General features: G+C 41.6%; 1 long non-coding RNA gene across 2 annotated transcripts; it reads left to right on the top strand.

Moving 5' to 3' along the window:
• Nucleotide 1: 1 nt before the first annotated feature.
• LOC109443542 (uncharacterized) lies at nucleotides 2-11,150 on the top strand. Of its 2 annotated transcripts, none has more exons than XR_002136700.2 (3): nucleotides 2-701; nucleotides 8,809-8,944; nucleotides 10,926-11,150. It is a non-coding gene; the product is annotated as an uncharacterized LOC109443542 (long non-coding RNA). The 2 variants fall into 2 exon arrangements; XR_012489588.1 differs by having other exon boundaries at nucleotides 2-959.
• Nucleotides 11,151-13,098: the final 1,948 nt, after the last annotated feature.

Here is a 13,098-nt window from a genome sequence, read left to right as displayed (position 1 = left end):
TTCACTTTTATTGGTCCTTAAGATCACACGACCGGAAGTGCAGTGTGACCGGCCGATCGCTGCACGCGCGTTGGTTCCCAGAGCCGGGAAGTCCCACCTACTCGCGCCACGCTGACTTTCGGGGCGGCCACTGTTGCCAATGGTGACGGGAGGGGAGCGGCGGCCTGAGGGTCCCAAACTAAGTGCGGCTGAGCCTCGAAGGCTGGGTTTCTGCGAAGCGCTTGTTCCTCGCTTCCCACGGCCTGGCGGCCCCCAGGGCTGTTACCTCGACGGCTGATTCCCGACCTTTCGACGGTCTCTTGGGGTGTAGGGCGCGCACGGCCCAGACTTATTTCTCTTCTCTCCCGGAATTGCTACTTGGCCGAGATAGGCCGACGGCACCAGCGCGTCCAGGTTCCCGGAGAGCTTTGAGTGACCCTGCCTCCACCCCGCCCATTTCCCCCCTCTTCTATTCTTAGTAAAAAATCTCCAATATAACACCTTTTCCATTAAAAAAACCCCAAAAAACTAACGAAGTCGTTGAAAGCAGTGAATTTCAAACTGTTATGCCTAAAATCACCAGGGTGCTGCGGTGAGCGCCACCCCCAGAAATTCTGCATCACGAAGCCTAACTTGGGTCCTTGGAATCTGCCGTCTTCACCGGCACTTCGGGAGTGATCGCGGGCAACTCTAAGAAGCAATGCCCTGGAAGAGGCAAAGGGGTAGGATGAGATAGATTATTGCAAATACCAGGAGTTTGGGGCTGGGTGGGTGGCAGCCATTGAGTGGGCATTTCAGCTCCGAAGACAGAAACTATGAGCCAGATGCAGCCACTGGAGAGGCAAAAATAAGCTAAGACGTGGGCTCAGTGCTATAGACACTGAAATACGGAGCACAGAGCGGGGAGCTTTCTGAGAGTCTGGGAGACTTCAAACTGCGGAGAGGTGTTTGGCGTTAGCCCTGACTTATGAATAGATACGGTAACTGAGATAATGTTTTTTGGGTTTATGTTGATTTTGGCCACTACATAGAGCAATGTAAAATAGATCACAGTTGGGACCTAACCGTCTAGAAAGGATCGGAGAGACCTGGTTCCAGTTGCTTAATTTATGGATGAAGAGACTGGGAGCCAAGGTCACATGGTCAAGACCTCAGAGGGCTGGGTGGGGGGCATCTGAAGCTTGGGTGTGATAAAACTAATACAAATGTTTTCAAGAGCAAAACCAGAAAGCAGATGTGAACTATTTTGGTACAGTGGGTGTTAAGTCATTCTGGTTTCAAGAATTTCATTTTTCTTTTTCATTTCTTACCACATGCATTTTATTTAATGTAAATGATATACCAAATTATGTACACAGCTTAGTTGTCCCAAGATCTGAACTCAATGCTTTTTAAACTTGAGACTTTCCTTGCTAGAACAAAGTGGCAGCAGATAAATTCTGTAGACTAAAGCTAACTTAAAGGGATGATGTCTTTGACAAAGGAGGTGCAGTGATGAAAACATGTTTATTAGTTAAATGGTCAAGATGGTGAAATGGAAGTAATTAAAATGGATAACTTTCAATTCAGGCAGAGAAAGAGCTAGAAGGAAATAGTATTTTCAGATAAATAAAGGCAGCTCAGAAAAGTAAGGGTCTTGTCCAGTGAGAGAGGCAGCAAATCTCATGATGTCCCACCCAAACACAGGTTACAGTGCTTTCCCTTCCAAATTTATCCTCACCCCTCCAGGTATAAGGCCCCTCGCCCTCTGTTTAGGGGAGGTTATGATTGTCCCCTGACTGTTGAAAAACGGGGGGGGGGGGAGAAGTCTGCCAATTTGGATGGGGCTTGGCAAAGTCTTGGGGCACAGTCAGGAGTCCGCTTAGATGATCTAGGGATATGATGCAGGCAGTAGCCCATCAAAGGATCTCAGGCCTCAACGACAAGAACGGCTGGCAAACCTCCCCTGTGTGTAACCCGGAGCACACCCAGGCGTGGAAGGATGGTCTGGGGCATTGACTTGGCTACGCTCAACTTCACTTTGGCTTCCCAGTGGCATCGGGGCAGAATCTCTGTCTCCCTCCAAGGTCTATAAGGGCAGGTTCTCAACCCCTGCCCGCCATCATGACTCCCTCCTAAGCTCAGTTAAATTTCTACATTACCATGCCATCGCCCAGATTTCTGGTCAGTGAGTGCTTGTTGAATTTGATAATAATAGTTGCCATTATTTAGTGCTACTATGGGCTAGACGTATTCCCTTCCAATAGTTAATCCTTGGCCCTTTCTTACTACAGTAGACGTTCATTGAATTCACACAGAGAGAAGGTCACTTTTTAGGTGGTGTGGATCCAAGTGAAGGAAACTCATCAGCGCTTTTAGGACATTTAAGTAAATGAAGTTGTCCATCAGTTTGCATTTCTAAGGAGACTTAAGTGTATTTTCTTACAGGCAAACTCCTGTGCTTGCTGAGTGTTATTAATGTAGGGGAACCAAAGCAGTGGGTGGATAGTGCAAATATTTCATTTGTGAGTATGTTTGTGGCTTGGGGATTTTTTAAGTTCCGCAAAGCAGCTTCAGCTAGTTATTTTAATTTAAAATCCTATTTTTATCTAAAATCTTCTGTACTAAGGATGTTATATCGCTTTTAGCCAATCTATCCAGCTGAGTTGAATATTGTTACATAAGCTGTCTAAACAGTGTCAGCAAATATGAACATGTATTTTGGTCTTAAATTGATGAATTTGGCTCATGAAAAGGCTGAACTTGTGCTTTGGGTTGTTTACTAGCTTGGGTTGATCACCAAAGCAAACAATTCGAGCTGTGAGGGAGAACAGCTCCACCCGACTTTAATAGTGAGCTTCTTCGTCTCTCTATTTTTTTTAAATTGCTGTGACAATTTTAAAAGTGTATGTGTGCACACATCGGTTTGGAAGGATTGGATGGGAGGAATACAAACATGATCATTAAATACCTCTTGTCATAGTTCAACATAAATAAAATGAAGACCAACTCTATCATTTTAGATTATTACAAAATGAGACTCTTTTGAGTGTATAAATTACAAGTCAGAACACCAGGACCACCAATTTCAGGGCATTTACAAGCTAGACTCAGCAAAAGGAAGAATGGAAAGGTTATCATGGTCTTAGCAGCGTCGACAGATTCACTCATTCTGCCACTATTTACAAAGCCCCCTTTGTGAGCAAGGTTCTGTGGCCCTGGTCGTGAGAATATGAGGGGAGCAGTGGAGGGATTCGGGAAGCCTCGGCTCCCCCTACTCTACAGATCTTGGGGTGAGGTTAGGTAGGGGGAATAAAGGAGGGTTTACTTAAGTAAAACGAGGAGATATCTTTTTAAAATGGTTTAAAAATACAGGTGGTACACAGAAAAGGCAAAAATCTTGAAAGTCATACATATGGCAAAGAGGAAAATATGAGAAACACGGAACTGGTAGTGGGTGGGAAATTGTTAGGGGAAAATTATTTGGGGGATTATCTTGAGAAAAGCAAAGCTTCTGGAATATGGCATCTTGCATATAATACTATCAGGGTCCTCTCCATCTCCCCGCGCCCTGCCCAGATACAACTGAGAAACTAGCCAAGGCCTTAAAGAAGGGAAGAACCCAGGATTAAAAGTCTTTACAGGACCTACAGCTTTTGAATGGGTCTCTAGGGGCAAGAGGCTATTTTCAAATCTTCGGCTGTTTGCTCCCTCAGTCAGTTGGTTTCAAAATGCTCTAGTGATCGGCAGAGTATTCGAGGGTGCTGACAAATTAGATTAGTAAAATCCCTATCGCACGTATTAAAGGAGGTCAGGCAAGGAAGTGGTTCACCATAAAATACTACAACTCCCTTTAAGATGGTGTGGATGACGCTAATTTCTTAGCCCAAATGATAGATTAGTTTCACTGATAAATCTCCATACATCAAAACAACAACAAAAAAACCCCGAAGGAAACACCAAGACCCTAACAATAATTAAGCCTACCTAAAAACAAGTCAGGAATTGGTTGTGAAGAATAGCTTCCTGTGAAGTAGAAGAAAATTTTGGTGCCATGTACCAAATCCTTATTCCACACCCTCATGTACACAGAGACGAGTGAATTCGACCAACAAGCTCTGTCCTTACGTTCAGCGATTGTTCACGGAAAACTGGACACATGAAAGACACTGTGGGGAAGGGGACAATGATCAAGATGCGATTTGTCCCTTTCACCCATGAACTTATAATCAAGTCAAGGGAAAATGCAAGCTTGCAAAACCATCTCAGAGCAGACAATAAGTGGTATGGGAGCTCAGAGGAGGGAATGGTCGCCTCCATTGAAAGTTCAGGAGGCAGTGGCATTTAGGCCAGGCTTTAAAAGGTGTATGGGAGAATAGTAGGTGGGTGTGATGATTGTGAGGGAGAGAAGGTTGTCCTGAGCACGGAACCAGAATTTTCATCAGGTGAGTCATGGAAGCGTCCTGAGATGAACATTTACATTTGTTATTATTTGAAGGGTCGATTGCAGAAAGAGGTACATAGTGATGGAGTCCCGAAACTAGTGTCTTATTGAGGAGTGTGGGCCCTCCTAGATCTGTGATCTTTACTAAATGTTTACCTAGACTACTGTCTGTGTAAAGGTGATGACCCACTGCATCCCATCTTAGAAAATGGAAACCAGACTTCTATTTACTCAGAAAGTTCTGCCTAAGAGGACCTGGAGAGACATTTCTCCAAAGAGGACATACAAATGTAAATAGACATATGAAAAAATGCTCAACATCACTAATCATCAGAGAAATGCAAATGAAAACCACAATGAGATATCACCTCACCCCAGTCAGAATGGCTATCATCAACAAGACAAATAGTAACAAGTGTTGGAGAGGCTGTGGAGAAAAAGAAACCCTCATACACTGTTGGTGGGAATGCAGACTGGTGCAGCTGTTATGGAAGGCAGTGTGGAGGTTCCTCAAAAAATTACGAATAGAATTACCATATGACCCAGCAATCCCTCTCCTGGGTATCTACCCAAAAAATCTGAAAACATTTATACATAAAGACACGTGTGCTCCAATGTTCATTGCAGCTTTGTTTACGGTGGCCAAGACATGGAAACAACCAAAATGTCCTTCGATAGATGAATGGATAAAGAAGTTGTGGTATATATACACAATGGAATACTATTCGGCGGTAAGAAAAGATGATATAGGAACATTTGTGACAACATGGATGGATCTTGAGAGTGTAATGCCGAGCGAAATAAGTCAGACAGAAAAAGCAGAGAACCATGTGATTTCACTGTTTTTGGTATATAAACCAAAAACAACAAAAGAACAAGACAAACAAATGAGAAACAGAAACTCATAGACACAGACAATAGTTTAGTGGTAACCAGAGGGTAAGGGGGTGGGGGATGGGAGATGAGGGTAAGGGGGATCAAATATATGGTGATGGAAGGTGAACTGACTCTGGGTGGTGAACACACAATGGGATTTATAGATGATGTAATACAGAATTGTACACTTGAAATCTATGTAATTTTACTAACAAGTGTCACCCCAATAAATTAAAAAAAAAGAAAGAAAGAAAGTTCTGCCTACAAAGGCTCTGCTTTGGAAGCCCCTAACGGCCCAGTTCAAGCTGTGTTCATGAATGGTTTCCTCAGTGGGATGGGTAAATACAATGAAGGCAAAAGGAAAGCCATTCTTAAGTTATGCTTGTTTGTCTTTCCCACTACTACATTTCAAGCTCCTGGAAGGAGGGAATCTTTATTATATCATCAACCTGAGTCCCCCACCAAGGGTTGGGCCATAATAAGCCCACAGGTGATTGAAACAAGGTCCCTGCTTTCCAGGCTCCTAACTGTGTAGTATGAAAGATAGACCCATTACAAGTTCATGTCCACATAATATGGTCACCTTTTGGGAAACCAGATAGGGGGCTCTTTGCTCAATCTAGGGCTTCAAGTCATTGAAGAAGATCCCGCAATAAAATCTTGAGGTGGTGGCAAGCGTTAGCTTGGGGAAGCAAAGTAGAAAGGGCAGAGAGAACATAACCTGAAACAGTGTGGCTCGTGAATTCCTAACAAACCCCAAGAGCTTAAATATTAGCTTAGAATCTATTTTTAGGAGTTAATATAACAAAAAATGTCATTGCTTTGCTAAAAAACTATTGGTGAATAATTCATGAGCAGAAACAACTACCTTAAGAGGGGAAAAATAACCCAATAGACTAAAAACCAAGGAGCTATAAAAGTAAATTATTGTCCAGATGGGAGCAAAGGGGGACTTCCGGGGCACTAGTCGTGTGGTAATACTGTTTTATAATCTGGATGATTGCTTTGAACTGTACTCTTACATATATAACTTCATTAAAGAGTTAAAAATTTTAAATGCCTATATATGTGTGTATAAATACTGCAAGTAAAAGGTTTTAAAAGTCCTAAAGATGTTACATATCTGGTTTAGTGCCACCATTGATGCTAAGATACCCATGGGAGGCACCCAGAGAAGACATCCTTTCCAGGATGACTTTATCTGACCTGGACTCGGTCAGTCTGCAAAACTTACCCAGTGCCATCAAGTGCAGGCAGAAGAAAAATGTGGTGGGGACAGCTTTATCCAATCATCACGAACAAACCTGTGCAGGATAACTCTAAACGTCAAACACGCACAGAATCGATACCTTTAGTAATTAGAATTGGAGATAAATGGTCCCTCATTGTTCTTATCTGACATAATTTGGTCTTACTTTAAAATGGTGAGACCTGAGTATAAACCAGGACACAACACAAACTTTAATATCTGCATGTATAGGACAGAAACAACTTTTCGTTTTTAAGAGATTTAAAGTATGAATTTCTATATTTGATTTTGTGTGAGAGAAACCATTAAAATCATGGAGTTCGTTTTTACTAGGGTCTCTGCTTGTATGCACATAAGAAAGTTCTGTCGCTGTGTGGAGAGTGTCCTTTTTTTACTTAGAATTTACATTATTGGAAGATTCACTTCTTTAAAATGAATATATATATATATATATATATATATATATATATATATATACCCTCTATGATGTGGCAAGATAGCTATCATTTATTGCACACTTACTATGTTTCAGGAATAAATGCTTCATGTTTAAAATGTAATATTTAATTTAATCCTGAAAACAACCCCCTGAGATAAATACTACGATTGCTACTCTTCTTTTTGTAGGGACAAAATGGGGGATTACTGAGGGTAGGTAGCTTTGCAAGGTGACGGGGCTAACTGATGGAGGGGCTGGGATGTGGGTGAATGTGCAGAGGCCAGCAGCTAGGTGCATGGTTTCCCAGCCCCTACGGAATGGACAGGATCAATGACCTAGCTCTCATCAGTGCTGGAGGGCAGGGTGGTGGGTGGGAATACCAGTACCTTCACCTGGAAGCTCCACAGCACCATTCCATCCTCCTTGCCATTTTCTGATGCCCTGATCCTCAAACCCCCTGATCCTCATTTCTTCATTTTGGGGTCCCCAAATTGCTTGTTAGCAATCCTAATCGCCACTTGCTCTCTCCAGCTTCCTCTGTGCCTTGTAGAATATACATTCCATTACTTGGTGCCCTAAGATTCTCAGCTTTTTCCTTAAACACTCCTCCAAGAGGGTGCTTTCTTGCTCCACCACGCCTGTCTTCAGCACACATACCCACGGTGGGACTGGTGGTGTGTACCTCCTTCATAGGAACTGAGTGACCCTTCCCTCCACCAACCGTTGTCTCTTCTTACCCACTGCTGCCTTCTTCCATCAACCATGTTCCACCGACCTGCGGACCATTCACTCGTTCAAGCACATGCGAGGCCTGTGACATCTGGCTCCCTCTGTCTTGCCATCCCTGATGATGGCCCATCTAGCACTACTTTGTCCTGGCTCTGCCTGCTGCTCTCTAGCCACCGTTAGCTCTATTTCACCCCTCATCGTCGCCTGCAGTTGTTCCCTTGCAGTGCTGAGATCTTGAACTCAGAAATGATCCTCTCTGATCATTACCAACTATCTGAGCCCTGCGCCAGCTCCTTTACTTTCCTAAATTCTGACCTCTGACCTGATTGGGACCTAATGGTGATCTTTGGAACCTTCTCTGTACTGCTGCTCTCTCATCCTTTCTCCTTAACTCACCTCTTTTGATCCCAAGCCCAGACCTCCATGTCATCCCTCACCCATGAGAAGTTTCTTTTTCTCACCAGGTAATTCTGTGTTACAACATCAACCTGATCAATTCCAACCTTAAATCCATCCAGCCATCCATTTTTTGTTGTTGTTGTTCTTGCTTCAAAACTAGAAAAGTCACATAACTAACTGTATTGGCTTCATAAAACCTTTTTTTTACTGTTTTTCAATTTCCTCTGGGCTTTACAGCTGCTTAGGTGTTATGGGTCAGCTCCCGTGTCACCTCACCCAAGTGACTGTCTCCTAAAGTTTTCCTAGTCCTCAAGCATTCATCCCTCTCCCTCCTCTTCAAATCCAGCAGACAACCCCCCTTCTGCTTTTCTGGAAGTGTAAGCTCGCTTGGTACCCCTCATTTCTGCTCAAAGTGAGTGATCAATAAATGAGGAAATACTTAAAGATTAGCACCATTTAGCATTGCCTAGGGCATGAGGAAAAGACATTCTTAAAAACTTTGGTAGGAGGATAAAGCAGTCTGACTCTTTGGAGAACAAACTAGAAATTACAATCAAAACTGAAAACAGACACATCCTTTGACCCAGCGATTTGCCTTCACTTCTAAGAATTTATTTAAGGAAAAACAAGGGTGCGAAGATGTGTGTACAGCGTTGTTTACTGCGGTTTTGACGTGCTAAAAATCTTGAGATTGTTTAAATGTTCCTTTGGCAGGGGAAATGACTAAGTTATGCTGCAATAAAGTGGATTTTTCTGCAGCTGTCAGAAAGAGCAAGGAAGAATCCATGTGCATGGACGTGGAAAGATATTTAATCAAATGAAACAATCAAGTTGGAGAAGATTACTCATGGTAAGATCCCACTTTCTTTGTTATATATCCACATGCAGACACATTTGGAAAGGTAGATGCTTAGCCCCAAATCTGGACCGGGGTCATAGAATGGTGGTAGGTACTAGGGGTGGTTGAGTTCTACTTTATACAGGTCTGTAGTTTGAATTTTGTTGTTAAGCAGGCATTACTTTTATAATTTAATGATACAAAGAAAAAATAAAAGCCGATACAAAAACACCCTTTGTTCACACATTTGCCATTGTTTTATGTGCTCACCGCAAAGCCAGGCACCTTCCTTCTTCCAGGTCTCATTTCTGTTCTCTTTAAATAAGAACTGAGATAGAAATTTCAGGTCACCAAGATAGCGGGATAGAAACCACCCAAGGGAACACACCCTTTCCTTTTGATTCTTCACTCCAAACGCGATTGCGAGCATTTGGATATTTTCACTTCAGTTGCAGCCCTCTGTTGTTGGCTTTCTTCCTTTTTCTCCAGGTGGCTGAGCAGCCCCAGGCCTTCCATATTGGAGGTGGGGTGGGGGAAGCCAACGATAGGCCTTTACTTGTGGTTGGTGGATTGTTTCATAACTCATTTCGTGACCTCCCTGAAGAGGAATGTTTGAGCTTGGTGAGGTCCTGTCAAAACTTCTGACTGATTTGAGTTAGGCTCACTGGGAAGATCCCATTCTGATATTTTACAGCAAAATTAAACAGGAAGCTGGCATATGTCTTTGGATACAAAGGTATACTATACGGGAACGTTACAAGCACGAGCCTCATTTCCTTTATTGCATTACAGGGAATACCTTATATGGGAAAGGTGTATATCCATTTTGGTGTGACTTGTTTTGAGAATAGCGATTATCAATCATGCTTTATTATTGCCACCTTTCCCAGAAATAGAGAGCAAAGTTACTACATGAATGGTAAGTATCATGGGGCTGCACAGAGAATCTGAGCATGAGAATCTTATCGTCTAGAACACCCATGTACCTTCTCCTTGCCCTACTGATTCTGAGGAGGACCTTGTGTCCAAGGCTAGTGACCCAGTTCTCATGGTCCCACCCAACTCCTTCTGCCTCTGCGGCTTGGGACTCAACTCCGTCAAGTATCCCTCAAGATTTTATTTTAGCTCCTATATTTTCATTCTCTTCCTCTCTTTTTGATCCTTCCTCAGTTTAAAATCATGCTCAAGTCTCCCCCAGATGAAACATGAACCAAAACAGTGACAAACGTTGACTCCAAACTGACCCTTTCTTTGTCCAAACTTTCCCTATAATTGGCTACCCAAACGTTTTCCTTCTCTTTTTGCTGCACTCCTGGAGAGAGTATCCCCACTTGACTGCGCACATTTCACCTGTCAATCGTCCTGCAGTCTGGCTTTTGTCTTCCCCCCTCTACTGAAACAGACTTCGCAAAAGCCATCAAACGACCTGCTGGTTGCCAAATGCCTCGTCTCAGTCAGCGTTGCAGCATTTCACAGTATGGACCACCTCCTTTACACTTTGGCTTTTGCCATTATGCTCTCTTCTTTCTGTTCCTTCTCAGTCTTCATGGCTGGCTCTGCTTCTGCTCCCCTCTGAAATTTGATGTCCCTTGGAAGTCTCTCCTCAGCTGCTTTGTTTTAACACTGTACCCCCTTTGTCTGAATTCCATTCTTTCCCACGGTTTCATCTGTCATATATGAGGATGACCAGCCAATCGGCACCTTCAAGCCATGCCTCTCACTTGCATACCCAACTTATATTTCCAGGAACTCACAGGTTTTCTCCAATCGGGTGTCCTAACAACTACTTCAATTCAACACAGCCAAAGAGAACTCAGAAGCTGCCAGTCTGTCTCGTTCCTGTTCCATCACTAATCGTTTTATCACCACCCACCGATGAGATGATTCAGTCGTCTATGAGTTCTCCTTTCTCTCCTGCTGTTTCCAGCATATGCTGGGATTATATCTCCTGAAATAACTTTAAAATCACCATTCCCCTTTTCTTCATTCACAGCTACTCCCTCGGTCCCATTCCTCTTAACTGGAATAATAACAAAAAACCAGTGGCAGCAACAGCTAAAGCATAATAACTCTGATATCTCCAGACCTTTCTCCTACTGAAATTTAGACCAACTCCATGGAAAAGCTGCGGAAGGTTGGATGAGTGGGGTACAAATTGATGGATACTCTCTTCTTCCTTCCCCACAAAATGAGAGTTCAAAATAAAAATTTTACTATAGCTTGGAAAATCAAAGTGATGGTTCTTGCACACTGGACTTTATGGACTGAGAGGTATATCAATTAAAACAACTTAGAAGTTAATCACATTGACAAAATTGCCCAATGGGCTAAAATTCATATTTAAATTCTTACAGTAAAAATTTTTAAAACTTGCTAGAGATTTTATTGGGCAAATATGTTGAAAGGCCATTTGTTTTCAGTCTTCATGTGTAAAAGACAATATTTTGTGATTTTTCAAATTAGTTAATCACAATGATCATTTTATCGAGGAAATGCTGTTTTCAATGCCTGCTAATTTTGCATTTTTCTTTCGAAATAAATTAACTCAATGGGCCATAATTTTTTTAAGGCATTTTACACAGTCAATTTTCAGGGAAAAAAAAATACTGGTTAATTTACATCCATTTCCAAGAACAGTGACTAAATATATGAATAGTAGGTTAAAAATAACAGCTACTATATTTATGATAGCTCTTTCAACAACTGTCAAGTTATGTTGTCAAGACAAAAGCACCTACTGGCTCACAACAAAATTATCTTGTATTGTTCTTCTTTACTCTCAAAGATTCCATGCGTACTTGCAAATATAAGCACTTTGGCCAAAATACGAATTAGTCCTTCAACATTTTATTCAAGGTCAAGGGAAGATTTGGGCAACTCTGCTGTACAGGACCACTGGGGCAAACATGGTGACAGAGAAGCATGCAAGGTCATAGGTGAACTAAATAATGCACTGGCTTACACTTTCACCTAGTGCCATGGAGATTATTTATTAATAACCCCAATATCTTTTCCTTTTGCAAAGTTTAAAATCACATGCCATATTTTGTAAACTGTACTTATATGCTATATATACTATAAAAACTAAAACATAAAAAAGCAACCTTAATTTTTTAAAAATAGAGATCTTGAGAGAATGAGAAACTACAGATACAACTGCTTTGAAAGTGTCTTTGTTTAGATCCAAACAAAAAGAATAGTGAACTTTGTTAAATCTGGATTGCTATCTTATCTCATCATCAAACAATTGGGTCTGTCTTTATTCAGAGAGCAAAGAGTTTTCCTGCAATGTCATCATGAAAAACACTATTCTAAGAATTGTTGATTTGAACCCTGAGGTTGCAAATGTTTGTTATGGGATGTTTACTATAGAAAGAAACTGGTCTGAGTTCACTCAAAGTTGTAAATTGTGGTTGTCGCAGGAGGTTCATTTACTTCACCACCTTCGTGATAAAGCCACTGAACTCACGCGCCTCTAGGACGCTCTCTGAGAAATACGCAGTTGGAGGGATTGCTCCTTGTAAAAATTATTTACAGCTGAAAAATAAAAATAGCTCTAACAATTGAATTTAAAAACAAAATGCAGCAACTTGATTCTGTGTGAATGTGCAAGTTGATAGTACAACATGTGGGGCAGAAATGGGAATTAATCTCTTCCTGTATTTTTAAAAAATGTGCTATGCAGTGCTAACTTTTCATCTTACGATTCACCTAAAAGCCGGGTCTAACTTTTCCAGCCCATTCACAGCTGTCGAAAAGATGTCTGACCCTCCAGAAGCCTCTGATTTACTTTTATCTTTCACCAACAAAAAGACACCAATGGACTGGTTCTCATTTTCAAATGGCAAAAGGCAATAAATGAATGAATGTGAATCTTTCACAGAGAACATTATGTGGAATACTTATTAAAGAGTGTAAAGAATTGAAATAAAATTCACTTCCTTTTCGAAAAATAAGAATTTGGGAAACTTGACATGGAATGACCCATTCATTAGATGCTAATGACAGAGCATGGCTCCTAATGGTCCCTAAGAATCACAGTATCACGAACAGCCACTGTCATTTTAGAGAGAGAAAATAAAGATTTCATGTAGATTTTAAAATTTGCACTTGCAAGTGATAATTTATTCAAGAAATTATGCCAAGAGAATGAAAGAATAGTGTGT

Source organism: Rhinolophus sinicus, linkage group LG10 (assembly GCF_036562045.2).
Source record: "Rhinolophus sinicus isolate RSC01 linkage group LG10, ASM3656204v1, whole genome shotgun sequence".
Lineage (NCBI taxonomy): Eukaryota > Metazoa > Chordata > Mammalia > Chiroptera > Rhinolophidae > Rhinolophus > Rhinolophus sinicus.
Note: the sequence above shows the minus strand (reverse complement) of the source record. Positions and strands in the feature narration are given on the sequence as shown.